Below are 13809 nucleotides of genomic sequence, written 5' to 3'. Positions count from 1 at the left end.
TCCACATTGCTAAGAACAAATAATTTTGTCAGATAAACTTGAATAAAGCATATAAATTATAGTGTTTATGAAGTGCAGACATTGATTCTGTTCTAAGTTTAATGCAATAATCATAGTAGTGTTTTAGGAAAGGTGTCTGCCAATATGCTTTATGCCCCAAAATTATAAACAGTTTAAAATACTACCTTATCATTTACTTTGTCAACTCATATAGATAGCCAGGCCGGTTTAAACAAAATCAAGCGGAGGCCAGGTAATATAACCTATATCTTACTTCATTCAGAAATAATGTGATAGGAATATGGTAGGATAAGGCAAAGACATTACTGGCTACAGGTTTCTAGAAACTACCATATCACTGCATTTTAAGGCATTTTAATTTCTGTGAATAGGGATGATAAGGTAGAATAAGGTATTTTTCTGCCACTGTTAGTGTGAAAGAGTTCTGTATGATAGTGTTTAAGTCAACCCTCAAAATAAAAAGATAATAGGTACTACCATATCATAAGATGTGTGCATCAGTTGTAGCCAAGCTATTTACTTGGTTTAGTGAAAATCCACAAATCAAAATCTGAGGGTTGCTGGTCATATGATTTTTTTTTTGCATTTGTAGGTTGTTTTTATTTGCCATTAATTCTTAAATTAATTGTATATTATTTCAGTGTTCTACCTGAACATTTATTTAAGTCATGGCACACAAGTCATAGTGTGTTTTTTTTTTTTGGAATTAAACACTGCCTTTGAAGGTGTATTAAGCAGTAATTCAAAAGTTAGGTTACTATAAATCAATAGTTCTGATTAGCAGTTTTAATAGCAATTGGATTCATCTAAAATTCGTCCAAAATCAAGATAATTATACATCACAGAATTTCATGGAGAACACTGAATTTCATTGCTAGGACTGTGGTACTGGTGATAAAAGCCAAAGAAAACATGGCTACTGGTTAAAATTCAAACTTAAACTATTTGCATATTTGATAATTTCTTGCTTAAATCCTGGTAGCTGTTAGGGATATGGTAGAATAAGGGAAGATTCCATTCTGGCTACTGTTTTGTATGAAAACTGCTATATCGCCACATTTTAAGGGCAAGTTTTGGCCACCATCTTGTATTTTTTAACTTAATTTCAGTGATAGGGATGATATGGTAGAACGTAGGAAGATCATCAGCCATTCACTTCTTTCTGAAGTTGTATAATATAAATATCTTCATTGCAAGATAAATAGAGAGCACAGTGTTTTGTTCTGAACATTATACACATGTACCCATATTCAAATGGCTTTACCTATACATTTAAATAAAAGATTTTACCTATACATTTCAATAAGAGACTTGTTCTAAAAAGTGGTAAAAGGAGCTTCTGTCCACAGAGTTCTTCAACAGTATTTACTTGTACAGAGAAATTAGGCATTGGGTTTCTGGCTAGATTCACTTCTGATATATTTTTTTCAAATATTAAAAGGTCAACAACTTCAGAGTTTAAAGGTTTAATTTATGATTATTAAGTACATTGTATAATTATTCTTTGTTAAAAGAATTCTGCCATCAAGGAAATCTGAACATTCTGTTTAGAATTAGGTATTACTAACTGACTCATTGATTTAAATTGTTGAAAGAATGGAGGAATGGAATCAAGTGTGTTTTAAGAATGAATGTCAAAGCCTCTTTTCTACTTACTTGCTTTTTTTTTCCTTATGGCTAGATGCCCAAAGGCAACTGTCCAGTTCTGCTGCCAGGGTGGATATTCAACCAAGCTGTCTGTCCCATACGTCTCCCAGGAATAGCTGTCCCATTCTTCTAAGACTGGAAACTCAAACCAGATAGCTGTGCCAAAACTGCTGCCATGTTGAATTCCACCAACCCAGCTCTCTCTCAGCTGCCGAGGAGGATATTCCACAAGCCAGCAAACTTCCATACACCTGTCCTATACGGACCTATAATTTCCTATACTTTCATCCAAATAAGCTGTCAAAACAGCTTGAAAAAAAGGAATTCTACCAAGCCAGCTGTCCTACTCTCTCTCTCTTTCTAACTCAGCTATTGGGTAGAAACTCCACCAAACCACTGTCCCAACCAGCTATTGGGAAGGAATTCTACCAAGCCAGTTGTTCTAACCAGCTACTGGGAAGGAATTCTACCAAGCAAGCTGTCCCAACCAGCTATTAGGGAGGAATTCTACCAAGCTGGCTGTCCCAACCAGCTATTGGGGAGGAATTCTACCAAGCTGGCTGTCCCTACAAGCTATAAGGGAGGAATTCTACCAAGCTGGCTGTCCCAACCAGCTATTGGGGAGGAATTCTACCAAGCTGGATGTCCCTACAAGCAATTGGGGAGGAAATCTACCAAGCTGGATGTCCCTACAAGCTGTTGGGGAGGAATTCTACCAAGCTGGATGTCCCTACAAGCTATTGGGGAGGAATTCTACCAAGTTGGCTGTCCCAACCAGCTATTGGGGAGGAATTCTACCAAACTGGCTGTCCCTACAAGCTATTGGGTAGGCTACCAAGCTGGCTGTCCCAACCAGCTATTGGGGAGGAATTCCACCAAGCCACCTGTCCCACACAGCTATTTGGTAAGGATTCCAGCAAACTATCTGTCCCATACAGCTATTTGGGAAGTATTCCAGAAAGCCATCTGTCCCATACAGCTATTGAAGAGGACTTACACCAAGCAAACTTTTCCACTACTGTTGCCATTAGGATAGATAGTGATAGATGGGAGAAAAATATTTTGCTCAACTACAATTAAAAAACTTTTAATTTGATGAACACTTCATGTGTATCAAAGGTCAATTAGCAAGGAGTTTATTTTTGGTTTTTCTAAGCTTGAAGAGTGAATAGAAATTCAAACAATTACATGTTACTTAACAAAGTAAAATTTTGTTTTGATTTAACGTCAGTTAGTCAATACACTGAATTACTGTCTAGTTGGACAAGCACAAAAATAAAGTAAAGGATTTTAATCAGCAAGTCAGTTTTTAGATCATATAGAGTTCTGCATAGTGATCGATTGCCATAATAACTTAATTTAGTAATAAATGTTTAGGAAAAATAGTCTTGCAGATACCAAGTGATCATTTTATTGCAACAGAAAAGATTGACGCGTTTCTTTAGCATAACATAGTCCAGCAACCTGTAGCCTAAATGCCAAACCTAATTAAAAGGTCCAAAGCTTTGGTACTGCAATCATTTTCATAATGTGTATTGACAAAAACTTCAAAATTGGTTATGCTATGTCTCCAAATATAATGTATACAGTAGAATGTTTTTTAGAGTTCAAGGTTAAGTACAAATATGGTTGGTTGTGGTCTTTCTACAGATATTTTTATTTTTTATGTGTGTTTGAGCTGTGTGATTGTGTTGCTAATCATTCTGACTGCTGAGGAGTGCTTCTGTAAGGTAGTCTTATCTCCTGGACTGTACTGTTTCATAGCCACTGTCAAACTTGGCAGTCTGATGACACGAGAGTACCATATCATTATATCAAAAATTGCTCAACTGAAGCCAGTTCAGAGAAAATCCTCAGCTGACCAGCTTAATTGAATGCTGATTACTTCAATCTGTTTATGAAATTTTTGTCAATAATTTCAACTGTTTAAATTTAATTAATATTGTATAGGAATATTATGTATTTTTCGGCTAAATTTTAAGAAATATGGATGATATGGTACAATAAAGGGAACAGTTAGCTTTAAAAAAATATACAGTATTTATCATGAAGTGAATGTTAAATGAAAATAGTTTCTAGGATATTGTTGTAAATGTAATGTTTTTGTGCATTGAATGACTTTCAATGAATTACCTTGTACATATAATGCAGTGAGAGAATGTAGTGAATGAATATGAAATGAATTACAAATGCATATTGTAAACACAATTTAATGAATTATTTTGTAAAATTGTGTGAGTGAGTATTGAATTCAAACTACTTTAAGTAAATTGTATTTTAAAACACAATGAACAGACTGTAAAACTGTTGATTTTGTAAAGCAGTGGCAGGGTTAGGTTATTTTGTTAAAGACAGTGGCATATTGTATATAAAAGTTTTTTTTTAATCCCCCGCCATGAGTGGTGGGGGGTTATAGGAATGGTCTCCGTCATCCTTCCATCCTTCTGTAACATTTTGTGTCCGCTTTGTATCACCTAAATCCCTTAAAGGATTTTCATGAAACTTGGGTCAAATGATCACCTTATCAAGACAATATTCAGAACCCATGAGTCAGCCATGTCGGTTCAAGGTCAAGGTCACAACTCAAGGTCAAAGGTTTGAGCCTTCCATTTCGTGTCTGCTCTGTATCTCCTAAACCCCTTGAAGGATAATCATGAAACTTAGGTCAAATTATTATCTCATCAGGACAATGTGCAGAACCAATGAGTCAGCCATGTTGGCTCAAGGGCAAGGTCACAACTCAAGGTCAAAGGTTTGAGCCTTCTATTTTGTGTCCGCTCTGTATCTCCTAAACCCCTTGAAGATTTTCATGAAACTTGGGTCAAATGATCATCTTATCAAGGCGATGTGCAGAACTCATGAGTCAGCTATGTCGGCTCAAAGTCAAGGTCACAACTCCGGGTCAAAGGTTTGAGCCTTCCATTTTGTGTCCGCTCTTTGTCTCCTAATCCCCTTCAAGGATTCATATGAAACCTGGGTCAAATGATCACTTATCCAAGACGATGTGCAGAACTCATGAGTCAGCCATGCTGCTTGAAGGACAAGGTCACAACTTGGGATCAAAGGTTTGAACGTTCCATTTTGTGTCCACTCTGTATCTCTTAAACCCCTTGAAGGAATTTCATCAAACTTGGGTCAAATAATCACCTCATCAAGAACTCATGAGTTAGCCATGTCAGCTCAAGGTCAAGGTCACAACTCAAGGTCAAATTTTGAGCTCTGTATCTCCTAAACCCCTTGCAGGATTTTTATGAAACTTTGGTCAAATGATCACGTCATCAAGACAATGTGCAGAATTCATGGGTCAGTTCAAGGTCAAGGTCACAGCTCAAGGTCATAGGTTTACCCTTTCACTATCCATAACAGCGGGGGATTTAGCTGTCTTTCAGACTGCCTTGTTGTTGCTTAAAGGGGCTAGAACTTTGAGTGTTTTTTATTTGTAAAACACAGTGGCATTAGGTTAAAGTCAATTTAATTTTTAGCTCATCTGATTTTTTGAAAAAAAATGATGAGTTATTGTCATCACTTGAGCGGTTGTTGGCGTCGGCGTCTGCGTCGGCGTTGCCTGGTTAAGTTTTATGTTTAGGTCAGCTTTTCTCCTAAACTATCAAAGCTATTGCTTTGAAACTTGGAAGACTTGTTCACCATCATAAGCTGACCCTGTATAGCAAGAAACATAACTCCATCTTGCTTTTTGCAAGATTTATGGCCCCTTTTATACTTAGAAAATATCAGATTTCTTGGTTAAGTTTTATGTTTAGGTCAACTTTTCTCCTAAACTATCAAAGCTATTGCTTTGAAACTTGGAATACTTGTTCACCATCATAAGCAGACCCTGTACATCAAGAAACATAACTCCATCTTGCTTTTTGCAAGAATTATTGCCCCTTTTGGACTTAGAAAATCAGTTTTCTTGGTTAAGTTTTATGTTTAGGTCAGCTTTTATCCTAAACTATCAAAGCTATTGCTTTAAAACTTGCAACACTTGTTCACCATCATAAGCTGACCCTGTACAGCAAGAAACATAACTCCATCCTGCTTTTTGCAAGATTTATGGCCCCTTTTGGACTTAGAAAATATCAGATTTCTTGGTTAAGTTTTATGTTTAGGTCAACTTTTTCTCTTAAACTATCAAAGCTATTGCTTTGAAACTTGCAACACTTGTTCACCATCATAAGCTGACCCTGTACAGCAAGCAACATAACTCCATCCTGCTTTTTGCAATAATTATTGCCCCTTTTGGACTTAGAAAATCATTTTCTTGGTTGAGTATTATGTTTAAGGCAACTTTTCTCATAAACTATCAAAGCTATTGCTTTAAACCTTGCAACAGTTTTTCACAATCATAAGTGGACACTGTACATCAAGAAACATAACTCTACATTGCTTTTTGCAAGAATGATGGCCCTTTTTAGACTTAGAAAATCATGGGTAGGACAATATTTCTATTATACAAAAAAAATCAGATGAGCGTCAGCACCCGCAAGGCGGTGCTCTTGTTGTAACACAAAGTGGCAAGATATTTTTAAGTGGATTTGATTTTTAATAGAGTTTTCAAGTTACAGTGGAAAATGCACAAAACTTGAGTATTACCTAAAGTTTGCATTTTTTTCTTTAAATAGAATGGCACTCAATGGTAAAATAGGATTTAGTACTATTCTGACAGGTAATTAAACCAGTGGTAAAAACCTGGTATTTAATATAGTATAGAATGGTTGTACAGTAGCCAAATTTTTTCTTCAGTCAAGTGAAAGTTTTGTAACTTGAAACCAGCCTCTGTTTTACTACTAAGTAAGTTAATGGTATTGAGATATAAGATAGCTTAGAAAAGTACATTTTGAAATGAATAACATGTAGCCAGTATCCAGTTTACAGTTTGTTTTTCAAATGTTAAAGCCAGTATATCAGTAAAAATGATTTAAAGTTTTGTAGCGTTATCAAATGACCAGGTCCTAACAGTATCTCCAGGATATTTGCCAGTACTGTGAAAATTGACAGCAATTCTCTTGATCACTTGATATCAACTAGATTTAAATATTGAATTTAGGCCATGTTCTTCCATTCTTTAATGGCAGCTTTTCCTTTTCTTTTTATTGATAATTTCAGGCATGTGAATGGTTGTATTCAATGGCTGTGAGCATGAAATCACCTGGCCTTGTGCTGAAGACATCTTCTGTGAGTCAATCAACCAGATGTATACCTCTAATTAAGTGAGTATTGTGTTACAGAACTTACTTATACATGGTTGGCTAAATCAATTATCCAACTTTTCACCACAATTTATGGACAAGTAGGAAATAGCTCTTTGCAAAAAGGCTCAGGCAGCAATTAAGCTAAATTGAGTATATGGAAACAAAATGAATTTATTTTATGCTTCATATCTTCACTGTAGCAGATTCACTGTTGTATTGCCTCTGCCGTAGACTTTTGATATGGTATAGGCGAGAAAATTTCTATTGAAAAATCCAGTGTGTTTCCATTACACTGTTGACTGTGAGCATCAGTTTAATTAAAACATTGAAGACGCTTAATGATATAATCAGCAGATCAGGACCAAGGGCGTAACTACTGTTACGCACAATACGCATGTGCGTATAATTTTTTGTTAAAATACCACCATAAAAAGCAGCCAGACTGCACCTAATGAAATAAGTATTTCAAAAAAATTCTGGGGGTGCTCCCCTCTACTCCTACCGGCGGGTCGGGGAAACCCCCTCCCACACTCCCCCTCCTCCCCCCTTTCCTGTGCATATAATTCTTATCACCCTGGGTATGCACTTGAGGACGTTTTTATCAAATTTACTGTTTTAATCAGGTTCAGAGCTCTGGAAAAAACGTAGAGACTTCTTTGATTCAAACATGTATTTTACTTGTTTCTGCATGTATCTGTTAACTCCACTCATTGTTTTGTATTAAAGGTAGATAGCAACCAATATTTGGCTTTTGATATGAAGAACTGCAGTTTTTCCTGGCATGTCTCTCTAAGTTAAACACAGAATCAAAAAGTTTCTATTTTTAGTATATAAATTATAGTCTGTGAGAGATTTATTTAGGAAAGAAAAAGACACTTTTCATAGTGTTAGATCCCTATTAGAAATGAATGTTTTATCATCTTTTATGCATTTTTTTTATTCCGGATTAATATGAAATTATTCAAAAATTGGACTATTGCTTTTGATTTAAATATAATTTCTAAATTTAAATTTGCGTTTAATAGATATTGGAATTGCTTCAACAATCTTAACCAACAGGCATGTTTTAAAACAGTGTGTAGCTCTGGAATTTATTAGTCCCCTACTGGTTGAAAACCTGTTTCGGGGACTATAGGAATGCACTTTTCCATCAGTCCATCATTCCATGCGTCTTTCTGTCCATCCGCCCGTCCTTCCTTCTGTCCGCAATTTCATGTCTGGTCCATAACTCTGTCATCAATGAAGGGATTTTAATAATACTTGGCACAAACCAGGACCCCTAGCTTAAAGGTCAAGGTCACAATTTGAGGTCAAAGGTCATCAGGGCCTTTTTCCTGTCCGGTCCATAACTCTGCCATCCATGAAGGGATTTTTAGCTCGACTGTTCGAAGAATAGGGGAGCTATCCTACTCGCCCCAGCGTCGGCGTGAGCGTTAGCGTTAGCGTGAGCGTCACACAAAAGTTTGCGTACCGCCCCAAATATTTTCAAAGTCCCTTGAGATATTGCTTTCATATTTTGCATACTTGTTTACCATCATGACCCCATTCTGTAAACAGGAGGAGGCAACTCTGTCAAACATTTTGACTGAATTACTGCCCCTTTTCGACTTAGAATATGCTTATTGTAATGTTAAAGTTTGCGTACCACCTCAAATATTTTCAGAGTCCATTGAGATATTGCTTTCATATTTTGCATACTAGTTTACCATCATGACCCCAGTCTGTAAAAAGGAGGAGGCAACTCTATCAAGCATTTTGACTGAATTATGGCCACTTTTCAACTTAGAATATGCTTATTGTAATGTCATAGCTTATATTATACTATCAAGCACTGAGAATAGTCGAGCATGCTGTCAGCTGACAGCTCTTGTAATATTACTTGGCACAAATGTACCTCATAATAAGACGATGTGTCATGCACAACTTTCAGACCCCTAGCTCAAAGGTCAAGGTCACACTTGGCAGTCAAATGTTAACATGGCATCAACAAGGTCTGTTTCGTGTCCGGTCCATAACTCTGCAAACCATGAACAAATGTTCCCCATTATGAGATGACGTGTCATGCGCAAAACCAAGGTCAAGGTCACAATTGGAGGTCCAAGGTCAAGGTCACAATTGGAGGTCAAAGGTCAATAGGGTTTTTTCCTGTCCGGTCCAGAGCTCTGTCATCCATCAAGGGATTTTAATATTACTTGGCATAAATATTCCCCATGATGAGACGACGTGTCATGCGCAACACTCAGTACCCTAGCTTAAAGGTCAAGGTCACACTTGGAGATCAAATGTCAATGGGACATTTTTCCTGTCCGGTGTATAACTTTGTCATGCTAAACAGGATTTGAATATTACTTGGCACAAATGTTCACCACTATGAAACGGAGTGTCATGCGCAAGAACCTGGTCCCTAGGTCAAAGGTCAAGGTCACACATAGAGGCCAAAGGTCAGATACAAGAATTACTTTTTCTGGAACACTTCTTCTTCATGCATGGAGGGATTCTGATGTAACTTGGCATAAATGTTCACTATCATGAGATGGATTATTTTGCACAAGAACCAGGTCCCTAGGTCTAAGGTCAAGGTCACACTTAGAGGTCAAATGCCAAATTCAAGAATGACTTTGTCCAGAGAATTCTTCTTTATGCATGGAGGAATTTTGATCAAACTTGGCACAAATGTTCACCACCATGAGGCACTCTTGTTAGTTCACCTGTCACAAAGTGACAAGGTGAGCTTTTGTGATCGGGCGTCGTCCGTCCATGCGTCCGTAAACTTTTGCTTGTGACCACTCTAGAGGTCACATTTTTTGTGGGATCTTTATGAAAGTTGGTCAGAATGTTCATCTTGATGATATCTCGGTCAGGTTCAATACTGGGTCACGTGCCATCAAAAACTAGGTCAGTAGGTCTAAAAATAGAAAAACCTTGTGACCTCTCTAGAGGCCATATATTTCGCAAGATCTTCATGAACATTGGTCAGAATGTACACCTTGATGATATCTAGGTCAAGTTTGAAACTGGGTCACGTGCCTTCAAAAACTAGGTCAGTAGGTCTAAAAATAGAAAAACCTTGTGACCTCTCTAGAGGCCATATATTTCACAAGATCTTCATGAAAATTGGTCAGAATGTTCACCTTGATGATATCTAGGTCAAGTTCGAAAGTGGGTCACGTGCCATCAAAAACTAGGCCAGTAGGTTAAACAATAGAAAAACATTGTGACCTCTCTAAAGGCCATAATTTTCATGGGATCTGTATGAAAGTTGGTCTGAATGTTCATCTTGATGATATCTAGGTCAAGTTCGAAAAAGGGTCATGTGCGGTCAAAAACTAGGTCAGTAGGTCTAAAAACAGAAAAACCTTGTGACCTCTCTAGAGGCCATACTTGTGAATGGATCTCCATAAAATTGGTCAGAATGTTCATCTTGATGATATCTAGGTCAAGTTCGAAAGTGGGTCACGTCCTATCAAAAAGTAGGTCAGTAGGTCAAATAATGAAAAAACGTTGTGACCTCTCTAGAGGCCATATTTTTCATGGGATCTGTATGAAAGTTGGTCTGAATGTTTATCTTGATGATATATAGGTCAAGTTTGAAACTGGGTCAACTGCGATCAAAAACTAGGTCAGTAGGTCTTGAAATAGAAAAACCTTGTGACCTCTCTAGAAGCCATACCCTTAAATGGATCTTCATGAAAATTGGTCAGAATGTTCACCTTGATGATATCTAGGTCAAGTTTGAAACTAGGTCATGTGCCTTAAAAAACTAGGTCAGTAGGTCAAATAATAAAAAAACCTTGTGACCTCTCTAGAGGCCGTACTTTTCATGGGATCTGTATGAAAGTTGGTCTGAATGTTCATCTTGATGATATCTAGGTCAAGTTTGAAACTGGGTCAACTGCGATCAAAAACTAGGTCAGTAGGTCTAAAATTAGAAAAATCTTTTGACCTCTCTAGAGGCCGTATTTTTCAATGGATCTTCATGAAAATTGATCTGAATGTTCACCTTGATGATATCTAGGTCAGTTTCGAAACTGGGTCACATGCGATCAAAAACTAGGCCAGTAGGTATAAAAATAGAAAAACCTTGTGACCTCTCTAGAGGCCATATTTTTCATGAGATCTTCATGAAAATTAGTGAGAATGTTTACCTTGATGATATCTAGGTAAAGTTCAAAACAGGGTCACGTACCTTCGAAAACTAGGTCAGTAGGTCAAATAATAGAAAAACCTTGTGACCTCTCTAGAGACCATATTTTTCAATGGATCTTCATGAAAATTGGTCAGAATTTTTATCTTGATAATATCTAGGTCAAGTTCAAAACTGGGTCACATGAGCTCAAAAACTAGGTCACTATGTCAAATAATAGAAAAAACGACGTCATACTCAAAACTGGGTCATGTGGGAACAGGTGAGCGATTCAGGACCATCATGGTCCTCTTGTTTTTAGAATTATGTCCCTTTGTTTTACTATAAACAGCTTATATTGTAACTTATTTATTACAGGCCGTAGGGAAAAATTGAGACCAGTTTTCTGTAGTACAACATACATGTTACATCCAATTTTTAGGTGTATTTTGAGCTATCTCTAGCTGGTAAAGGGTTTTTTGTGGACTTGTATAGATTTTTTTTTTTTTTTTTTTACTATAAATAACTTATATGATACCTTTTTTGATAATGAGCCAAAAAAAAAAATGCTGAATGAAAACAACTAAAGTTTTTTATTTATACAAATTTTAATCCGAGTGTTTTGTTATAACATATTGTATATATAGTACAATATTGTTTATACATAATGGACAGATATCAGTTCATTATGTTATACTGCAGTAGAGAAAATTAGGTGCCTTCCAGTAGGGGACTTTGTATTGCATGGCAATACTTCATTCACCTGTTTATTTTCTATCCTGGTTGTGCAACCAAGATAGGTAAAGGGAGGTAATAAGAATTTTAAAAACTTGGTTTAGCACCCAGTTTAAAAATACAATTACATTGAAATTTTGACATGCATTAAGCAGTCATTGAACAAACAGATAACACCTAAATAAATGATCATTTGTTAAACTTCCGACCAAACCCATTACCTGATCAGAATCTGATATAAATTACAGGTCCTGAAAATCTCCATGTTGATGACCTAGCAGTCAGAATGAGAGCCAAAGGGGAAAAAAGTCCAGAATTCCGTATGTAGTAGTATCTTTATTCTTCAAGTGAGAATTTGCTGCAAATCTGTATATCTTAAGCATCTTTTTAATCCTTAGCCTGCTAAATTTCTATAATGAACTTTCAATTTGGACAATACCATTAATGTTGCAAGGTTGCTTGCAGAAAAGTTACTGAATGGTGAACACCCATGCAGAAATAAATCCTGGAGGCCAGGATATCCCAGGTAAGTCCTGAGATATCCTGGGATATCCTACGTGATATTTTAAGAGCTCAGCTTAAGACAGGAAAAGCCAGGACCTGAATAAATGAAGACAGGATAAGGCAAGACAATCCAGGACTTATATAAATTGATTGAGGAACAGGCAGGACAAGCCAGGACTTCTTCAAATAAGATTCAATAAGCTGTAACAAATGTAAATCATAATTTTCTTTATGCAGGAAATCCCAGGATATCCTGAGAAATCCTGCATCAAGATAGAAACCAATGAAAATGAAGGCTTCTGAAGCTGTTATACATGTGCCAAAAAAATTTGAATGTAAACAGGAAGTGCTTTGTTCATGTTGTTGCTGGCACATGGAATGGAGCAAAATATTTTAACTGGAATCTCTAAAAATGCTTAAGTTTAAGAAGGATATCAGGTAAGAACATTAAACTTTCTAATTTTAAATGTAATTCAAACCTGTAATGTCACAGGACCAGAAAAAAATTATAGACTAAAATACCATCTTTATTCCCCTCAGTGTCTTAATTAAACTTTTACCTGGTCACAGGTATTTTTTGTTCAGGTATATGTGAAGGATAGATAATTATGCTTCTGTAACAAGAGTTTATCTAATACTTGTATATATTTTAGGTGATTGTTATATAAATAAATTTGAACCACTGACTTAATAACATGGGTGCCTAAATATAATGAGGGATAGGCTGAAGCTGGTCAGGCAAAGGTTAATTACATTCAGCAGTTGATGAAATGAATTGGAGTATGAAAAGAGATGTTGAATTATGCCAATTGGAAAAAAAAACAACAAAAACAATACAATCTGTCAAATATGATCATATTTAAGTATAAAAATAACATTTAACATTTAACATTTTTTATTACATTAATTTTTGTTTATACAGTTGTCAGTATTTGTGAGATACCTATTATATCAATCCACCCAAAAAGAAAGGAAAGCTTACAACCTGTATTTGTCTTTAGGATCTCATTTCAGTCTAATAATAATCTTAAAGCTAAAAAAACTTAATTCTTTCCAAATGAGACACAAGGACTGATTATTTCTAACAATTATTTAAGGTAAAGTCCTGCACCCAGGATAACCTTGGATGTCCTGGCCCCAGGATTCCTTCTACTTGCCAAGAAATCCCAGGATATCCTGGCCCCAGGACACTCTACCATCCTGGCTTCCTGGGATTTCCTGGTCCTGGTACTCCATCCCAGGAAATTCCAGGATATCCTGGCCCCAGGACACTTTTTCAATCTTGGCTTCCCAGGATATCCTGGGATTTCCTGGCCCTCAAAATGTTATTTTTTACATCCTGGCATTTCCTGCTTATACAGGATTGTCCAGGAATGTGCAGGAATAAATCCTGTTCCAATTACCGGCGTGAAAAATCTTGAGATATCCCAGGATATCCCAGGAAAATGGCAGGAGTTTCTCCTGAGATAACCTGAGATATCCCAGGATAATCCCAGGATTTCCTGGCCTGTTTTCGCATGGGTGAGTGCAAATCTTGATCAGACTGCATGGATTTGTAGGTTGATCAAGATCTTCATTGGTTGCAAA

At 36.6% G+C, this 13809-nt stretch overlaps 1 long non-coding RNA gene across 4 annotated transcripts in view; it reads left to right on the top strand.

The window, feature by feature from the left end:
- The window catches only part of LOC123547628 (uncharacterized), a 62831-nt gene that overhangs the window by 37275 nt on the left and 11747 nt on the right, over positions 1 to 13809 (top strand). For all 4 annotated transcript variants that reach the window (XR_006685685.2, XR_006685683.2, XR_006685684.2 and 1 more), the window contains exons 4-5: positions 6775 to 6878; positions 11967 to 12038. This is a non-coding gene — a long non-coding RNA (uncharacterized LOC123547628). The remainder of the gene's footprint in view (positions 1 to 6774; positions 6879 to 11966; positions 12039 to 13809) is intronic.

The sequence above is a fragment of the Mercenaria mercenaria genome, chromosome 9 (genome assembly GCF_021730395.1).
Source record: "Mercenaria mercenaria strain notata chromosome 9, MADL_Memer_1, whole genome shotgun sequence".
Classification (NCBI taxonomy): Eukaryota; Metazoa; Mollusca; class Bivalvia; order Venerida; family Veneridae; genus Mercenaria; species Mercenaria mercenaria.
Note: the sequence above shows the minus strand (reverse complement) of the source record. Positions and strands in the feature narration are given on the sequence as shown.